We start from the raw sequence: 20,373 nt of genomic DNA, 5'->3' as shown, positions 1-20,373 counted from the left end.
AAATATAGCCAGCAAACCACATACCAGAGAATTACAAGCACAGCATAGGAAGAAGAAATAAGTGGGAACACAAATACATTGGAATGAAGGACAATCTGGAAGAAGAGAAGCAAAAGGCAACATTAAAAGAAAACATGATTTCTTTACAACCAGAATATATTGTGCTTGAAGAAAGGATGTATAGAAACAACAAGGATTACAGGTATCCCAAAAAAAATACAAGTCAAAAAAACCCCTCAAAATCACAATGCAAGATTAAAAAAAAAAAGAATAGCCCAGAACTTCTGAACACTGAAAATAAAATGCCAACCCAAAAATAAACAAAAAGTAAATAAATGAACGAATAGATAGATAGATAGATAGATAGATAGATAGATAGATAGATAGATAGATAGATAGATAGATAGATGGATGGATGGATGGATGGATGGATGGATGGATGGATGGATGGATGGATGGACGGACGGACCATCCATGGATTGCCTCCAGGAAAATATGCAAAACACCCCAGAAAACCTCTATGCTGCAAAATCCAAGAACACAAGGGTGAAACTGAAAAATTCCACTGAAAAACAAGAAATTTTGCAAGCAACTAGGAAAAAAACCCTTCAAATATAAAGGAAATGGAATTTGAAGAACACATGACTATTCTATATCCACTAGAAACCATAGGAGAGAAAGGAACAATGTGTTCCGAAGTGCAATGGAGATCAAAATTCAACCCAAGGAGACTTAGCCTGCAAACCCGATTCTAATTATTAATGAAATAAAAAGAGGCATTTGAGACATTCTTAGAAAGAAAATCAAGCCTGAAGAAATTATTTGCTTTTCAAACACCTCAGACAACAAATATACCAGAAAGGTATACAAATTCATCAACTAAGGGCAATAACAAAATAAAAAAAACCTTTAAGTGATTTATTTTAAATGCATTTAAGAAGACATGAGTGAAAGAAGAAATCAAATAGAAGTGAGAGTGGAAAAATAGGCCTGAGATATCATGGATTAAACCTCACAATAGTACATCTACAAATGAATCAATATTTTTGTGGGACTAAATTAAAGAATAGGAGATTGCATAAAAGTAGGGAGGAAAGGGAGAAAGATAGAGGGAATATGTGAGGTACCTGAAATAAATGAAAGGTTAATAATGAAGGAAAAATAACTTCTGTGGTCTTTCAGGAAGGAACAAGAGATTCTATAGGAGAATGGGCTAGAAGGCGAAGGGAGAGATTGACAAGGGTGGAAAAAAGGGAAAACACATGTTTTATTGCTGGAAAGAGGTAGCAGTGATGAATGTTTCAATGGGAAAAGAGAGATGTTCTATAAATGGAGATAGAGACTTTACAATAAGTAAAATCTGCAGGGATTTGGCACTTAAACCACTCATCCTGACTGAAGAGAAGAGGAATGAGAACTTGCAGGGAAAATGGACACCCAGAAGAGCTGGAGAATACAGACCCAGGGAAATGATTTCTAGGCAAATGGGGGGGGGGGGGGGAATTACCACGTGAAGGACAAAGGTTAATGATGAATTGCATTATCAGGGACATAAGAAAATTCCTGTTTCGGAGAAACATCTCCATCATCTGCAAGAACTGATATTTTTAAGAGCAAGGCATAATAGAAAGAAGGGATCAAGGGACAAGATCTATAAGGCAATTACCAAGAAAACATTTAGAAAAAAGAATCAAAAATAGGTACCTTAGAAGCTTCAAACACATGAAGAATACAGAAACTAAAGAATGAGTAAAGTATAAGGGTCATGAATTAAAGAATAAAATTCTAGAAGAGACAGAAGGGAAAGATAAATACTAAAAAAGAATGAGGAAAAGAAATCCTTTTTAGAAAAAAAGATCTAGAAATTAAAAATTTTAAAAACAAACAAAATAATTTCAAGGGAAGGAGAGAATGGATTTTGCTTGACTACTTAACAGAGAGAAAAAAGAAGAAAATAATTAAAAAAGGAATAAAAACAGAAAAAGGAATAAGTTAAGCAAAACTCTAAAACCAAGAAAACAAGTAACAAAGAGGGGTCAGGAACAAGTTGAGGGTGAGGGGAAGAGAGTCAGTGGAAATACTATTGACTTAAAATAGACTAAGCTAAAATAACTGAACAAAGTACTGTGTTAACAGAGGAAGAGGGTAAGAATGCCAATTTGGGGGGGTAGCAATATAAGAGACAAATGAAGGAAAATAGAAACCTAACTCTCATAACTTTACATGTAGATAAATTAAGCAATCCAAAAATATTTAAAAAGTAATAAGACTAGATAAGAAAACAAAATCCTATAATCTGTTGCTTATACAGTATAAAAATGAAGAGTTGGAACAAAATTTTCTGAGCATTGAGATAATAAAAAATGTATAAGCTTTTTTTAGCTTTCACTTCTCCAGCAGTTTAAGTACTTTTTCTTTTCTTTCTTTGTATTAGACTTATGCAAAACTGGGAGAAAGGACAATGAAATCTCTCATCATTATCGTGTAACTATGTCTTCTTGTAGTTCAGTTAATTTTTTCTTTACGAATTTAGAAGCTGAGGCATTTGGAGCATGAAAGTTTAATATTGATAGTCTCAAACAAAACATAAACAAGTATTCAAAACATAAAAAGGGATAAACAAGGACATTGCATTATCCTAAAAGAAACCATAGACTACAAACCAATATCAGAAAGAACTTGCAGAAATTACATTGAATCCTTCTCCAAACTATATAGCACTATACCCAAAGGAGACAATATTTATGAATGGCAGTCAACTGTCTCGGGACCACCAGGGTCTGTCCAGGAAGGAGAGGTTTTCTTTCTTTATATTCCCTTCTCACAATACTACCCATTTAAACCACCTCACCTAACTAAGCGAGTTACATTTTGGACAACAATCTATCACTGTAATTGTTTCAGTCAAAAAGTGATCTGTTTGAACACTGTCAAGCAGTGGTGTCAAACTCAAACAGAATCTGGGGCCATTAAATCATATTTAAGGATCCCTGCAGGCTGCAGACTGACTTAGAAAGCCACATATCACTAGGGCCTCATGTCTGACACCTCTGTTCTAAGGCATAATTGGACTCCAGCCCTAACCATTTCTAAAGTTTCTGCTTTCCATCTGCTCACTTCTCACAGATTGCAACCCTGCTGACCTCTTGGCAGGAAGTATGGTCACATGACCAATAGAGCAGACCACAAGAACGACTATCCATTGGACCAAGAGATATGTGACATAGCAGCCTATTACTAATGCTTCTGGATGTCTACAAGTATATTCACCAAGCACTTCAATAGCCCTTCCCTCTTTTATTCTTGTTTAGGATGAAATTTTGGACCATTTTGTGATACTGTTGTCCTTTATTTTCATTATTTTTCTTTTCTTTCCCCTTTTTCAGCTCCATTAACTTGAAAGTTGTTTCCCTCCAAGTAGACAAGAATTGTTCAGTCTTTTTTTTGTGTGAGGCAACTGGGGTTAAGTGACTTGCCCAGGGTCACACAGCTAGTAAGTATTAAGTGTCTGAGGCCGCATTTGAACTCAAGTCCTCCTGAATCCAGGGCCAGTGCTCTATCCACTACACCACCTAGCTGCCCCCCAGTCTTTTTTCCAGTACAAAGAATGTTGGATATGTAATAGTATAGAGAGCTTTGTCATAAAGTTCTGTATTCATGTATGGTTTTATTTCCTTTTATGCAGTTTTTGGGAAACAAAACAAATTCAAAATTATATCTTGCATCCACTTCAAACGTAATGTTTAGGGTTGATTTTTTTTGGACTAAAATGTTTAATGACAGGTGAATACTACCGAGAACTATTTTTGTTCAAAAGCTCAAATTCAAGAATCACTGTACATTAGTGAAATTCTGTTTATCACTAGCCTTCTGTTTCCCACACAAAAAGTTATTGGGCTGGACAAAATAATATGTTTTCTGACATTTAAAATGTAAATTTCTTCAGGGCTTGCCACTTTTGACTGGGGATCAGTTGATATACACTTTGTGTATATCACTGTAGCTTATTTAAAAAAAAAAAAAAACATTGTGGAGGAAGCTAGGTGGTGCAGTGGAAAGAGCACCGGCCCTGGATTCAGGAGGACCCGAGTTCAAATCCAACCTCGGACACTTTACACTTACTAGCTGTGTGACCCTAGGCAAGTCACTTAACCCCAGTTGCCTCACAAAAAAAAAAAAAAACCATTGTGGCTGATTTTTAAAAAACTTATGGAATATTCTAAATGGGACTGCTAAAAATGTACATATTTCTTAGCACATGGAACTTTTACAAAAATTAACTATGTATTAGAGCACAGAAATAATGCAAAAAAACCCATAAAAAGACAGAAATAGTAAACATATTCTTTAAATATCCTCAGGGGAAAATCTTATCCCCACAAACATACATAAAAATAGAAAAAAGAAAGGATTAATGAATTGAATAGGCTTTTAAAAATTAGAAAATCAAGAAATAAATCCAAAATAAGTACAAAGGAGGAGATATTAAAAATTAGATGAGAAATAGGAAAACAAACCCTCAAAAAAATCTATAAAAATGATAAATAAATGTGAAGATTGGCTCTTTGAAAAGACTAATAAAATTTGTCTTTAGCAAACATGATTAAAAATAAGAGGGCAGAAAATAAAAATAAGTGAACAAGATGAAATCATATCAAAAACAGAAAAAATAAAAAGAATTATCAGAATTTGTAAACAGTTACACAGCCTTTAACAAAACTGAGAACACAAAAGAAATATTTTCAAAAATATAAAGTACCCAAACCAAAAGAAATACAAGTAGAGATCATAAGTAACTCAATTTCACAAAAGGAAATAGAACTAATTGTAAAGGAATTACAAAGGGGAGAAAATCCGCTCATACTAATGGATTCACAAAAGAATTCTTTCAAACTTAAAAAAAAAATAGTACCAATACTACACAAATTATTCTCAAAAATTGAGCAAGAAATGGGCAGCAAGGTGACCCAGTGGATAAAGTGCCGGCCCTGGATTCAGGAAGGCCTGAGTTCAAATGTGGCCTCAGACACTTGGCACTTACTGTGTGACCCTGAGCAAGTCACTTAACCCTCATTGCCCCCCCAAAAAAAAAATGAGCAAGAAAGTGGCCTACCAAATTGCTTTTATGAGACAAATATAGTCTTAATATGTAAAAAGGGAAGGATAAAGCACAAAAGGAGGCGACAGGCCAATATCAATGAATGTTAACTAAACAACTTTAAATAAAATCATGTCTAACAGACTACAGCAGTTCTTCAAAAAAATCATTCATCATGACCAAACTTCATTTAAAGCAGAGATGTAAGCATGGTTCAACATAAGGAAAACAATCAACATAATCCTTTTAAAAAACCAAAATATCCAAAACCATGTGATTATCTCAGTAGATATAGAAAAAGTACTTTGACAAAATACAAAACTCATTTATGCTTTAAAAAAGACAACCTATAAGTATAAACATAGGGCCTTTTGTAAAATCATAAAGGTATTTAAACAAAACCAAAATTAAACTTCATACACAAAAACACAAGGATATCCACTCTTCCCATTGTTATTTGATATAATTCCAGAAATGCTAGCAACAGCAACAAGAAAAAGAAATTAAAAGTGTAAACATAGGTAAAGAGGAGATGAAACTCTCCCTATAATAGTTTACTTGAGAAATCCTATGAAATCAGCAAAGACTAATCTATACAATGGCTTCAGCAAAGATGCAGACTACAAAACAAACCCTCAAAACACAATTGTATTTCTATATGGAAACAACAAAATCTAAGAGGCAAGGGGCAGCTGGGTGGCACAGTGGATAGAGCACCAGCCCTGGAGTCAGGAGTACCTGAGTTCAAATCCGGCTTCAGACACTTAACACTTACTAGCTGTGTGACCCTGGGCAAGTCACTTAACCCCAATTGCCTCACTAAAAAACAAAAAACAAAATCTAAGAGGCAAGAACATAAAGGAAAATCTCATACCATACAACTACAAAATGAATAAATACATGGGGATCAATATACCAAAGCACACAAAACATTTGTATAGATTACCAAGTGCTTCTTAGAAAAGACAACTTAAACAGGTGGAGGACTATTCAGTGATCATGGATGGACTGTGCCAATATAATAAAAATGACAATGCTACCAAAGTTAATTTACACTTTTAAATATATGGTAATCAAATTATCAAAGGAATAATTTACAGAACCTCATAAAATAATAATGAAATGCATTTGGAAAAATAAAAGATCTAGAATATCAAGGGAAATAATGAAAAGAGGTAAGGAGGAAAAGAGATGTCAAACTGTATTATAAACTATAAACTATATGGAGATTTACAGATGGCAAATTATATTGTAAAGCAGGAGTCATCAAAACCATCTGGTACTAGTTAAAAAATAGAGGTAGATCAATGGAACAGACTAGACAAGGGAGAATCAGAAACGACAGAACTCAATAACCCAGCATTCAATGAACTGAAAAACATCAATTACTTAGAAAAGAACTATCTGATAGTGTGGCAGAAATTAGGCTTATACTAACGCTTCATACCATACTCCACAATACAGTCTAAAGGACTGTATGACTTTAATATTAATGATTACACTATTTAAAAATTGGAAGAAAAACAGATCAAATCTCTCTCACAGCTACGAGTAGAAAATGCATTCTTAATCAAACAAGGGACAGAAACAATTACAAAAAAATTAAATAACTTTGATTACATGAAAATGAAAAATTTCTGTACAAATAGAATGAATGCACCTAGGATAAGAAAGAAAGCAGTCTAATGAGAAAAAAATGTATCCAATTTCTCTGAAAAGGATGTGATATTCCAGCTATATAAATAATTAGATAAATAAAAACCCAAAACCATTCCCCAAAAGACAAGTGACCAAAGGATATGAATATACAATTCTCAAAAGAATTGCAAACTATCAACAGCCACATGAAAGAATGCTCCAAATCACTAATGATAACAGAAATGCAAATACATACACACCAAATACATTTACAACAAAATATTTACAGTATCACTTTTTGTGATAGGAAAGAATTGAAAACAAAGTGGATGCCCATAGATTGGGAAGTGGATAAATTGTGGCATCTAAGTGTGGTAGAATAATACTCTGATGTGAGAAATTGTGAGTTTGATTAATACAATGAAACATGGAAAGATCTCTATGAACTAAGGCAGTCATATAAGCAGAGTGAAGAAAACTATGTGTGTGTATGTAAAACTACAACAAAGGGAAAGAACTTACATGTACACACCCACACATAAAAAAATGAAAGTTAATGTGTGAAAATTATAAAGAACAATCCTGGCCCAAAAGAAGACTATGAGAATACAGTCCCACTCTACCCCTTTGCAAACGTGAGAGGCTCACAAATGTGGTCCAAGTCACATATTTTGAGACTTTTTCAATGTATTCATCAGTTATGTTGGGTTTTCCCTCTTTTTCCTTTTGTCTTTAAAATATTTTTATTATACGATTATGGTCCTCTGAGGGGACAGAGGAAGGATACTGGGGAAAACTAAGGTGATGTAAAAACAAAATAAATCAATAATAGCTTATCTTAAAGGGGACATGGAGGTGGGATGGAGGGTGCAAAAGTGAGAAAATTCGAGAACTGGAAAAAATGCAGAGAGTAAAGGTGAGGATCAACAGAAAAAGACAAAAGTGATATTTTTAGGGCAGCATAGTATAGACCACCTGTCCAGAAGGAGGAAACAGACAACAAACCCAGCAGAAAGAAGGGGACACTGAATTTTGGGACATCAACTTGAATTCCCTGTTTTTCTACTCAAAACAGGGTGAGTGAAAAAATTCTTGACTTGGCTTATTAATTTGGTTAGCCTTCAAAAGGTAGATGATGGAAAGAGGGCAGCTGTTATTCCATTGCTCCAAAAGAGGGGAAGCTGGTTGCTAAAGTAGGGATTACAGGAGCCTGAAAAAGCAACGCGTTTAGGAAGCATGACGGGTACTTACATAAAAGATGCAGGGTCTATTCCTGCAGGCCTCATCACATGGTCACCTGGTAGCCACTAGGCACCCCAGACAGGCTCAATTCAGCCAGCTATGTACTCTGGGCTGGCATGGCATGTGGCTGGACCAGGAGATTTTCCCCCTGCCAAGGGCTCAGCTGCTCTCCTCAGAGGTGAAGGATTGGGGGGGGGGGCTCTTCACACTTGCCCCCCACTCTCATCTCTTATTAGAGGCCTGTTCTCAATAAGCTGCAAAATAAAAAGAAACAAGAAAGATATCAAAGGAGGAAGATTAAAAATTATTCTAATGAGAAAAGAAAAAGTAAAGAAGGGAGGAAGAGAGAGAGGAAGAGAGGGAGAGAGACACAGAGAGAGACAGACACAGAGAGACAGAGAGATGGAGAGAAATGGGGGGAGAGAGACAGAGAAAGAAAGGAGGGGAGGGAGAAAGGAAGGAAGGAAGGAAGGAAAGAAATAGAAAGAAAGAGACAGAGAGACTGACTGATAAGAAAAAGACGTGCCTAGAAGTGAAGCTGTGAGGTAAAGGGAAGCGCTCCCTCCGCCCGCCTCATAGAGCACAGTTCAGCTCCCCCACTGCCTCAGGTGGCTGCAATCAAGCCAGGGCAGTGCCTGACAGCCTCAGCCCAGGTGTCAGCCCGGTAGGAATCAGGAGGCAGGAGAAAGGCATGGGGCACGTGTGGCCGGGGGGGCGGGAGGGTCAGCAGCATCCTCTGCTCCTGCTGCACTGCAAGACCCCCACTTTCAAAAACCGTGGGGACAGATGGGAAGATGATGCTCAATTATTCCCGAGCCTGAACTAGAACTGAAAACCCTCTTTCTTTGAGTTCAGAGTTTGGGAAACTCTGGCGCTCCACATTCCCTCAATGACACGGGATCAGAGATTGGGAGCTGAGTGAGGAGGTGACTTTTGGGCTTCGTTCATACACAACACCCTCATCTCTTTCTGGTGCCTTAAGGTTTATTAGTAATAGTTTACATAGAGTGCTTTAAGACTGGCAACATGCTTATCATATATTATGATACTAGCTTTAAGGTCTGCACAGTATTTTACATAATCTCATTTAATTCACACAAGAACTCTGGGAAGTAGGCACTTCAGTTATCAGACCTATCTTTACAGATTAAGAAACTCGAGCTCAGGAAAGTTCAAGTGATTTGCCCATGATCACACATCCAGTAAAGATCACACAGTCATCATTTTAAAGTTTGAAGGTACCTTAGAGATCGTTTTACAGATAAAGAAACTGAGGCCCAGAAAGTTGAAATTACTTTCCCAGTGTCACACAGTTAGAAGGCAGCAAAGATAAGACTTGGAAGCATGTCTTCTGATGCCAGGCTCACGTTGCTTTTCCCTAAGCAACTTCCTAGGAATAAATTAAGGACACATACATCTCTAGGTGTTAAAGGGCTAGAAAGTAAGGCCTTGAATGAAAGATTAAAGTTCCTGAGACTTTTATTTAGATTTTAAGAAAAACAGCCTGAGAAAGAATTTAATAATCATCCCAAAGTAGATAACAAGCAACTAAATAAAGAATGAAGACCAACTTATTCTTCATAGTTATTTAGGACAAAACAAGTGGAGGTAGTGGAAAGGAATCACATTTCACTCATACAAGGACTTTTAAAGTCTAGCTGAGAATATTGGGGTAGATTTTTTGTTTTCATATATGTGAAGTAGGGGCTGAGGAAGATGACAATCACCATCGTCCTACAGTAGGAATGTTGTTACCACAAGACAATGACAAGAAAAGATGGCCACACTATGCTGTCCAGTGTATTATGTTAAGGGCTATTTATGAGTAAATTCGGGTAGATATGGAAATATATTTCCTACCCTTACTTCTCCATAGAAAGGTGTATTTCCATATTAAATTGAATTTGAAAAATTTTTCCTACCCATAGTTCTAGCATTAACTATGGGAAATGTTTTTACGTGATTGCATTATTGTTATAATATATAACTTATTAGATTGCTTGCCATCTTGGGGAGGGGAAAAGGGAGAGAGGGAGGGAGAAAAATTTACAACTCAAAATCTTTCAAAAATTGAATGTTGAGGGGCAGCTAGGTGGCGCAGTGGATAGAGCACCGGCCCTGGATTCAGGAGGACCTGAGTTCAAATTTGGCCTCAGATATTTGACACTTCCTAGCTGTGTGACCCTGGGCAAGTCACTTAACCCCAATTGCCTCACCAAAAAAAAAATTGAATGTTGAAAACTGTCTTTACATGTAATTGGGAAAATACTATTAAATTTTTAAAAGAAAAAAGAAAAGAAAATATCTAAAGGAAAATATTAAAAATAAAACTATGGTAGATTCTATTCCATACCCTATTGAATTTAACTTATAGGGACAGCTAGGTGGCAAAGTGGATAGAGCACTAGCATTGGAATCTGGAGTACCTGAGTTTAAACCTGACCTGAGATATTTGACACTTACTAGCTTTGTGACACTGGGCAAGTCACTTAACCCCAATTGCCTTGCAAAAAAAAATTAGCTTGTAAACCATTTGTAAATCCATCACTGGAAGTTTGGAAGTTATCATAAACTGTCAAGGTGAAGATGAGCTGCTTTGTGAGGATGGTGATTGATGGTACTATAACTCATCAGCCTGGTCTATTATTAATACACTTCCCACTTGATAAAATCTGGATTACTGGTAAAGGAACAAAACAAACCAGTTGAAGGCCAGAAGAATGTAGTGAAGGGACTGGGATCACATTCTTGGCTTGGGAGCTGAAACTGTGTTTAGGCAGCAGTTGGTGGACTGGTATAAAATAAAGTCACTGAGTAAAGATTTTCTCTGGAAGAAATATCTCAGAAATAAAGTCATTGGGTAAAGATTTTCTCTGGAAGAAATATCTCAGAGAGTGCCTGCTAATCGAGTGTGAACTGATATGCTCTAGAGAAAAAGAGAGCTGGGTTTCTCTGCTGTGAGTCAGGTAGAGAATGAGAGAGTGGTAAATAGAAGGGGAAATGAATAGCAATTGAGGTTTTGACACCTCCTTTTCAGGTCATGCCTCAATTTCTGCAACTATGCCTTGTGAAACAGCTGCATCAAAGCAGCTGAAATATATGTCCCCCAAGTGAACATTCACCATGACTTGAATATGTCATCAACTTTTGTCCATGAAGCTTCTAGGGAAAGAGATTTGGGCGCTCTCCAAGCTGTAACACAAGTCCAAGGTACCGAAGGGTTAATCATCTACTTCGATACCATCAAGGGATCATTGATTTAGAATTGGGAGGGACCTTAAAGGTTATTGCGTCCAAGCTCCTTTGTTTACAGAGGAGGAAACTGAGGTACAAAGATATTAGATGATTTACCCAGGCTCCCACAGGTAGTATATATCTAAGGCAGGACTAGAATTCAGATCTTCCTACTCCAAGCCCATTACTTCCACCTAGCTTCCAGCTCATAAACCCCCATTTCCATTGAATATCCCCAATCGACCCTAAATAAAACCCGTGACATTATAGTATAGAAAAGGACATCTACCTAAAGCAATGCAAAGTAAATAAAGAATCCTTACTTCTCCTCCTTCTCCCTCCCAGGACACAAGCACCTCCCTTCCCCCCACCCCCGCAGGTTCCCATACCACCAATGGGAGATAGAATACTTGTAGCCTGAATATTCTCTCTCTCAGGGTTAAACCCCAGCTGGAACATGTCACCAACTCCCTGAAATCAGCTAATGTCTTCTGCTGGGCTGCTTCCTCCAATGAGCCAGCATGTGCTACTTCTGCCATCTGCTGTTTCTTCACGGAATTGCAGCCACTCTTCTCCATGGGGAACATGGACAGCTCTTTTGTGTGTCTGGGCCACATTTCCAGAAGCTATGGCCTCAGGGCTGTTTCCATTATTCTCTGAGTCAGCCCAAAACTAGGACAACCAGAAGATGTAACAAAAGCCCTTAGATTAAGTCTAACATTTTGACAAATAATATGTCCCCCCCCCCCAAGAAGAAGTCCCTCAGGACTGTTTCATTTTGGGGTTGGGGTGAATATATCCCTTTCAATTCCCAACATGCCACTGGGCCTCGCTAATTATCCTCAACAATACTTAATACCATTGGAGGGACGGGGTGGAGTTTTCAAGCTTTGTCCCACATTCTTACAACATTCTAACACCCAGATTGCTAAACTTCTTATACAACTTTTCATATAACAGCCACTATTGGTACTATCTTGCAATCTACTTATACCAGAAGTGGAAAAGGAGACTTGGAACTAGTAGTTTTGATGCCTGGGCAAGCTTTCAGGGGCAGATGTCGGGGGGAGACCAACCATGCCAGGAGCAAATACAAAATACCTCAGGATATCACTCTGTGGAGATGAAAGGGACCCTACAAAGCCACTGCTAGGCGCAAGGGAGTAGGAGAAGGAAAGAAGCAGGGCAGTGCCTATACAGGGGAGCAATAGCTAGGTGAAAAATGCTGGTCCATTTGGCATCCCTTTATTTTACCTATTTATTTCTTCTTGCCAACTGAGTGCTAAATTTAGTTATTTTTTATGCCATTGAAGGAGTATAAGTGATATGAGAGAGTTCTAAATATAGCACCCTGGGGTTAAGTACCTATTTTTGTTTCTGTCATTCATTGGCATCCCACTCTTGACGACCCCATTTAGGGTTTTCCATTTCCTTCTCCAGCTCATTTTTTTGTTTATTTTTGTTTGTTTTGTTTTGCAGCTCGTTTTACACATGAAGAAACAGACAAAAAGGGTGAAGTTACTTGCCCAGGATCACACAGCAAATAAGTGTGAAACTGGATTTGAACTCAGGTCTTCCTGACTCCAGGGCTGGCAATTGATCCACTGTGCCACCTAGGTGCCCCCAATCTCCTATAGCCATACCCTAGTTATGCATCTGAATAAAAAAAGCGATATTTAAATTTATATAGAGAGTGAAGCTCCAAACAAGCACAACTAGCTGTCTTTAACAAACTGTGTTTTCTCAGATACAGTGACACAATGGCCCCCACAAAATCATGTTTCTGGGTCAGAAGTGTTCCATGAAGCTTGCAGCCATTATGTTTCTGTGTCACTGTTCTGGCCACTGCCAGCTGGGGGTTTGAGCTAAAGCTGCTTGATGCCTGACACCTTTCTCTTAAGTCAATGACATTTAAGCCATATGTAATTAATGACTAGTCATCATTAAAATTATTAATACCACAGGAGCAAAATCTCCTGTTAATCAATCAACAAGCATTTAGTAATTATCTATGTGCCAGACATCTTGCTAGGTGCGGGGCTACAGAAAGACAGAAATAAGTCCGTGAAACATGAAGATCAGTTGGAGGAACTGAACATGTTTACCTTAGAGAAGAGAAGGCTGGAGGGAACCTAAAATAGTTGTCAGATTTGAAGGGTTGATATATAAAGGATTATTCGATTTTTTCTGTTTGGCCCCAGGGGGGCGAAACCAGGAAGAAAAAGTCACTAACAATTGGAGCTGCCCAGAAGTGAAATGGGCTGTCTTGAAAAGGGGTGGATTTCCCCTCCCCCACCTTGGAGGGCTTCAGGTGGATTACTTTTCAGGAATGTTGCAGTAAGGATTCCTTTCATGTATGGGTTGAACTAGATGGCTGCTAAGTTGCCTTCTAACTCAAAATCTGTGATCTGGTCAAATACAAGGTAATTTTGCAGCGTGTAGGGAAGTGCGGGGGGGGGGGGGGGGGGAGGCACCAGGAACTTGTGAGAAATGATGCTTTGGATCCCTACTCTATTCCAATAAGTATCGATCAGTTTGGTATTTTACATAAATCACATAAGGATAATTAGATGAGATAGATTCTTAGAGTTGGCCTCAAAGTTTAATGTTCACTGCTTGTTTACCAAGTTAGGAAGCTCACTTGTACAACCACAAGAGTGCTGACAAAGATTGCTCCATCCTGTTTTACTCAAATTCCATGTCCCAACCCAGCATGGCTGGGGTGCCTTGATCTTTTGGAAAGTCCCCTAACTTATTTTTGTACCTATGGACCACTCTCATCCAACATGAGCAGATGACCATTATATGACCATTTACTGGAGATGCCCTGTGTTTCACCAAACCTGTGGACCCCACCCCATATGTCATTTTTTGGCCCTCAAGGGCAAGATCTATCCTATGAAATTCTGTATTTCACCATGCCTCTTCTGCATATTTGGGTATCAAATCCTGTAAGAACAAGGTCCTGAGGACCATGGGCATATCAGATCATGAGGAAGATCTTAGGTCCACTACATTAGAAGGGACCACAGACCCTCAGTGCCATGGGCAATTATAATCCCACATTCTAAGAGAATCAGAAAAGACTTCATGTAGTTCTTCAGTTAAATTATAAAGGGAACAAGGGATTCCCAGGGGGCAGAATTGAGGAAGGAGTACATTCTGGGCATTGGGGACAGCCTATACAAGGACACTCTGGTGGGAAATTCGTAGTCATCCATGAGGAATGGAAAGAAGACTTGATTGGAAGCCGTGTGAAGGGGAACAATGTACAAGAAAGGTAGAAAGGTAGGTTGGAGCCACATTATGAAATGCTTCAAAAGCTAAACAGGAGCTTATATTGGATCTGAGAGGCGATAATTAGTCATTGGAGTTCATTAAATAAAAGAGTGACATGGACAGGCCTACAGTTAGGAAAATCAGTATGGCAGCTCTATATAGGGTAAATTAGAGAGGGGAACTAATTGAGACAAAGAAACCAATCTAGGAGACTATTTCAATAGTGCAGGCAATCATCTTAATAATATGAACTGGGTAAAAAATAGGTGGCTAGGTGAATAGATTGTCAGACCTGGAGTCAGGAAGACCTGAGTGCACATTTGGCCTCAGACACATACTAGCTGTGTGACTCTGGGCAAGTCACTTCACCCTGTTTGTCTCAGTTTCCTCACCTGTAAAATGAGCTGGAGAAGGAAATAGCCAACCACTCCAGGATCTTTGCCAAGAAAAGCCAAAGTGGAATTATGAAGAGTTGAACATGACTGAAAAATGACTAAAATCTAAACAAGCATCATAAATAAATGAGAACAGTATGGAAGAAATTACCTGTCAGATCTATGGGAAGGAAAAACATTCATAATTAAACAAGAAATCGAAAGATGCACAGTGGGTGAAACAGACAATTTTGATTATATATATTTTTAATAATTATATATATTTTATATATAATTATAATAATAATAATTATATATATTAAAACTCATACAAACAAAACCAGTGTGGCTAAAATCAGAAGGAAAGTGCGGGGGGTGGGGGGGTAAATCTTTGCAGCAAATTTCTCTGATAAAGAGTTGGCATAAGAGTTAGGAAGACCTGAGTTCAAGTCCCATATCTGACACACACTAGCTTCGTGGTTCTGTGCAGGTTACTGAACCTCTTGGTTCCTATAGGCAACTTTCTAAATCTAAGTTACACAGGATTTGTCAATCTACATCACTGAAGAGAATTTCCACACTAGAAGGTCCATACACAGATGAAATCACACATCTGGGACTAAGTGGTTCCCAGAAAGAGCAAGATCCTTCAAATTCTGGCTCTTCTCCACCTTCTCAAATAGGGAAAGTGCTGCTTCTACTACCCCATTTCTCTGATCCAATTAACTCCTGGTTTAAATAGTTGGAAGTAGAGGTGGAATTACTAAATCAGAAGAAAAATAACCTTGAGGACTCATAAGATCCTCCTTTCCAATTGAATACCATCCACAGGGACATATCTCTCTTTAGAAAAAGAAGAGGTTAATCATAGGAATGAAATTAATCTCTACAGATGCCTAGCTTCAGCTAGATGTTTGTTACTAAGTGAGGGGAAGAACAACACCTGATGGGAGATTTTCATGGGGAGAATGGAGTCCTCAGCAGTACTGAATCACTGATTCAGTAGCCAGCAATCAAAACCTCAAGCTGGGTAAAGAAATATCCATCTTTAGGTCACCTTTTTCTGACTGTACTGTGTGGAAGAGCAAATCTACAGTTATTACCAGACAGTCTCTGAAAGAGATCTTCCCCCGAAGATCCATTGGGATGCCTAGGTAAAATGTGGATACTCTTAAGAGCAATCTTTTTGGCTGAACCAAAAAAATTAGAAGTGGTTTAAACTTTCCCATGAATATGAACACCTACGAGTGTGGTCCTAATTAGAAAAAATGAAAAGTATTACATTAAAACCACAAAAGAAAGAAAAAATTACCCCCTTTCTGGGGAGATAGTACTGTTCTGTTTCTCAAGTGCTAAGTGAAAAAAATGTGGAGTGATAGAATTCAGTCATAATTCTGAAAACCAGTAGAAGTGTTGAACATCTCAGTAAAAGGTCACCTTTTGTGAAGCTGATAAAGGAAGGTCCTGGAGCAGGGTGAAGAATGCTTCCCTTTGGGGCAGCTAGGTGGCACAGTGGATAAAGAACTGGCCCTGGATTCAGGAGTACCTGAGTTCAAATGTGGCCTCAGACACTTGACACTTACTAGCTGTGTGATCCTGGGCAAGTCACTTAACCCTCATTGCCACACCAAAAAAAAAAAAGAATGCCTCCCTTGGGGGAGGCAGGTGTGTCCCCATAGGGCAGAAGAGGGGACAAAATAGAGAATAACCCCTAAACAATATTTTGAATTGGGAATACTTTCTTTTGTAGGGGGCAATCAGGGTTAAGTGACTTACCCATCGTCACAAAGCTAGTAAGTGTAAGAGGCCAAATTTGTATTCAGTTCTTCCTGACTCTAAGGCCAGGGCTGGTGCTCTTTCCACTGTACCACCTAGCTGCCCCAAATTGGGAATACTTTCCAAAATCTGAAGTGTTTCATTGGCAATCAAAGCAAGTGTTTTCCTCTTTTTTTGAAAAAAATTCTTATTCAAATCTTTTGTTTTTGCAACACCTTCGTTTCCAGACATATGCCTCCCCACCTTGTTTTTTTTTTACATCCCCTCCATTTATAGATGAAACTCCTCTACTAAAAAGCACTCTTCTACTCTCCTACCTAGAGAATCATCCCTTTAACAGAGAATTAAGAGAGAAAAAGAGGTCGGAAAAACTAACAAGCATATATCCACTGAGGTTTCAAATTTACACATTCTTTGTTACCCATTATCTCTCACCTCTGCAAAGAAGAGAGGGAGGAAAAAGCAGCAAGTTTTTCAAAGCAGACCTTTGAAAATTCTTAAATCTAGAACAGACTATGCCAAGTGTTTACTAAAGTGATCGAGATTGTCCTAGATACAAAGAGCATTGTAGTTGAAAGGGACATTGGAGATCATTCTATTCCATTTTTATCATTTTGAAATGGAAAAGTTTGAGGACAGAACCAAGACCAGAACATAGATCGCTTGATACCATGTTATGAGATACAATTAATTGAGGGGTATGACTGGGTTTGGGTTACTTGAATATTCTCAGTCTTCTCTCTGTTCTCATGTGAATATAAGTATATATGTTTGTGTATGTATGTGTGTATGCAATGGACATGTCTCTAGATATACATGGAAAAAGTCTGTATTGATTCTGTTTTCTCAACTATAAAATGAGGATAACATGCTTACTGCCTCCCAGGGCTGGCATTTAAGTAACTCCACATTCTGACTCCCATCTAACTTTCTGATGCTACTGCATATTACTTCCCTTCCTATCACTCAGTGAGGTAACCCTTATACCACAGCTACTGAAAACCTGCAACGGGAAATTGTCACCACCAGAGTCTTTGGCACTCTCAAACAATTCACCATCTAAAAGGGCTATGGTTTTGTCAAATGGCAAAGACATTAAAGAAGATGTGCTACCATTTGCTTTAATTATGAGCTCTAAGGACCACTGACCCTTTCCATGTGGCTTATAATTGAAACTTCCTCTATGTGTTGTCTCTCTCCTTGAGAGCAGGGACTGTCTGACTTTTCTATTTGTATCCCCAGCACTTAGCATGGGGCTTCATACATGGTTAATGCTTACTAAATATTTTTCCATTCATTCATTCATTCATTTATTGACTCACACATTCTATCTCTTGCATCTTTACCTTTAGACAGGTGATCTCCTGTATATGGAATGTACTCTTTGTGTTTGCCTCCTGAAACTTTCTAAATTCTCGAAGTGGCTCAGATGTTATACACATACAATGAAGCCATTCAGAAACTCCCTCCGTGATTAATGTGTTCTCTATCTTGAAATGACCTTCTATGTATTTTATATGTGCTTATCTGTGTACGTGTGTTGTCCTCTCCAGTAGACTATAAGTTCCTTGAGGGACTTTTAGCTTTTTTTGTTGTTGTTTTGTGTTTGTTGTTTGTTTTTCTTTATCCCCCCCCCCACCCTAGCACAGGACAAGTGCTTAAGAAACATTTACTGAAGGGGCAGCTAGGTGGCACGATGGATAAAGCACTGGCCCTGGATTCAGGAGGACCTGAGTTCAAATTCGGCCTCAGACACTTGACATTTACTAGCTGTGTGACCCTGGGCAAGTCACTTAACCTTCATTGCCCCACAAAAAAGAAAAGAAAAGAAACATTTACTGAGGGGGCAGCTAGGTGGCTCGATGGATAAAGCACTGGCCCTGGATTCAGGAGGACCTGAGTTCAAGGACACTTGACACTTACTAGCTGTGTGACTCTGGGAAAGTCACTTAACCCTCATTGCCCTGCAAAAAAAAAAAAAAAAAAGAAAGAAAGAAAGAAAGAAAGAAAGAAAGAAAGAAACATTTACTGAGGCTCGCCCCAGCTCCAGTAGAGCCTGCTCCCTTTCTTTCTCCTCCCCTTGGCCCAGCCTGGCTGGCCTTCCTCCCTCGCTCCCTCAAGGCCACTCGACTCTCCGCCGAGGACCCGGAGCCCCAACTCGGTCCGCGTCCACCTCAGGGGGCAGTGGAGCCGGGGCTGAGCTTCGGCTAGGGCGGGGCCGGGCATGGAGAAGAACGAGGTGTTTGTGGTGCTGGCCGTGGTGGGCCTTGTGGTAACTTCTCTTCCCTTTGTCATGCCGACACTGGCAAATTCTCCCTCCAAGGGGGGGCTTCTATTGCGGCCATGACACTATCTGATACCCCTACAGCCCTGACACTGTCACCATGGCCTCCTGGCTGGCGTCCTCATCACTGTCAGCGTCATCGTTGCCTCATCCACACAGAGCGTCTGTATTCCGAAGCAGACTTCAACTACTAAGTGGCTGCCCTCTACAAGGTCCTGGGCACCTACCTCTTCGGGGCAAGTACATGACTGGCCGCCTTCGCCCTAACGTCCTAGCCGGCTGTGACCCTGACTGGTCTCGGCTCAACTGCCCTGGCTATGTTCGGCCTGAGGCCGTATGTCGGGGAAGCCCTACAAATGTCACTGAGGAGTCCCGGTTGTCTTTCTACTCGGGCCACTCCTTCTTCAACATGGCTTTCATGGCCTTCCTAGCGTTGTACGTGCAGGCCCGTCCGTCTCGGCCGGCGGTGGGCACGACTGCTGAGACCGCCCTCCCACCCCCACCCCGTCACGTTCTTCCTGGTGACCTTTGCCCTCTACGTGGAATGTAGGAGAGTGGCCGTTGGAGAGACGTACTGACAGATCTCCTGCAGGGGGCGCTCGTCGCTGGGCTCGAGGTACGATACGTCTCAGACTTCAAGGTTCGTCCAGCTTAGCTCAGCCCGAATGAGAAGTTGGAACGAATCTTGCCCCCTGCCTTCCCATTTGGGACTATAGGAGCTAAACAAAGAGCCTACAATAATGGAGGCCGGAAGCCAGGCTAGGGCATGCTGTCTGTACAAATGCCAGCATCCTGCCCTTTGCTGGGAAGGGAGAGGGGAGGGGCCTATATCTTTGCTGTTTTTATTGAATTGAATCGTAAGCTACAAAATGCTACATAAATCTGAGTTCTGTTAAACACACATAGAGACACATTTTATTTCTTTTTTTCTTTTTCTTTTTTTTTTTTAGTGAGGCAATTGGGGTTAAGTGACTTGCCCAGACTCACACAGCTAGTAAGTGTTAAGTGTCTGAGACCGGATTTGAACTCAGGTACTCCTGAATCCAGGGCTGGTGCTCTATCCACTGCGCCATCTAGCTGCCCCACATTTTATTTTTAAAAAAAATTTTTTTAGGCCAAGACCTAAGATTTCAACATGTATGTCTGAAAATTCCTGGTGTAAAAACTCATTCCATGGATCCAAATTCTAACTTATAGTCCTAGAAAAATGCAAGTGATTTGCCCATGGTCACAAATCTAGTATGTATAAGACACAGGTCTTCTTGAATCCAAGGCTGGCCTTCTATCCACTGTACTACCTGCCTCTGAGACCCAGTTTACTCAGGCAGTAAATTGGTGCTCTCTAAGCACACATTTCCTAGGCAGTAAGAGCAGGCAACCCAAAAAATCTTATGGGCAATCCAAGAAAACAGGTGTAGACTTAAAAATTGACATGATAATTATATGAA

General features: G+C 39.4%; 1 pseudogene; it reads left to right on the top strand.

Annotated features, from left to right (window-relative positions):
* The first annotated feature begins 18,865 nt into the window (after positions 1–18,865).
* Positions 18,866–19,688, top strand: LOC122733964 (annotated as a pseudogene).
* Positions 19,689–20,373: the final 685 nt, after the last annotated feature.

The sequence above is a fragment of the Dromiciops gliroides genome, chromosome X (genome assembly GCF_019393635.1).
Source record: "Dromiciops gliroides isolate mDroGli1 chromosome X, mDroGli1.pri, whole genome shotgun sequence".
In the NCBI taxonomy this organism is placed as follows: domain Eukaryota; kingdom Metazoa; phylum Chordata; class Mammalia; order Microbiotheria; family Microbiotheriidae; genus Dromiciops; species Dromiciops gliroides.
The sequence above is the reverse complement of the archived record's forward strand: the minus strand, read 5'-3'. Positions and strand labels throughout refer to the sequence as shown.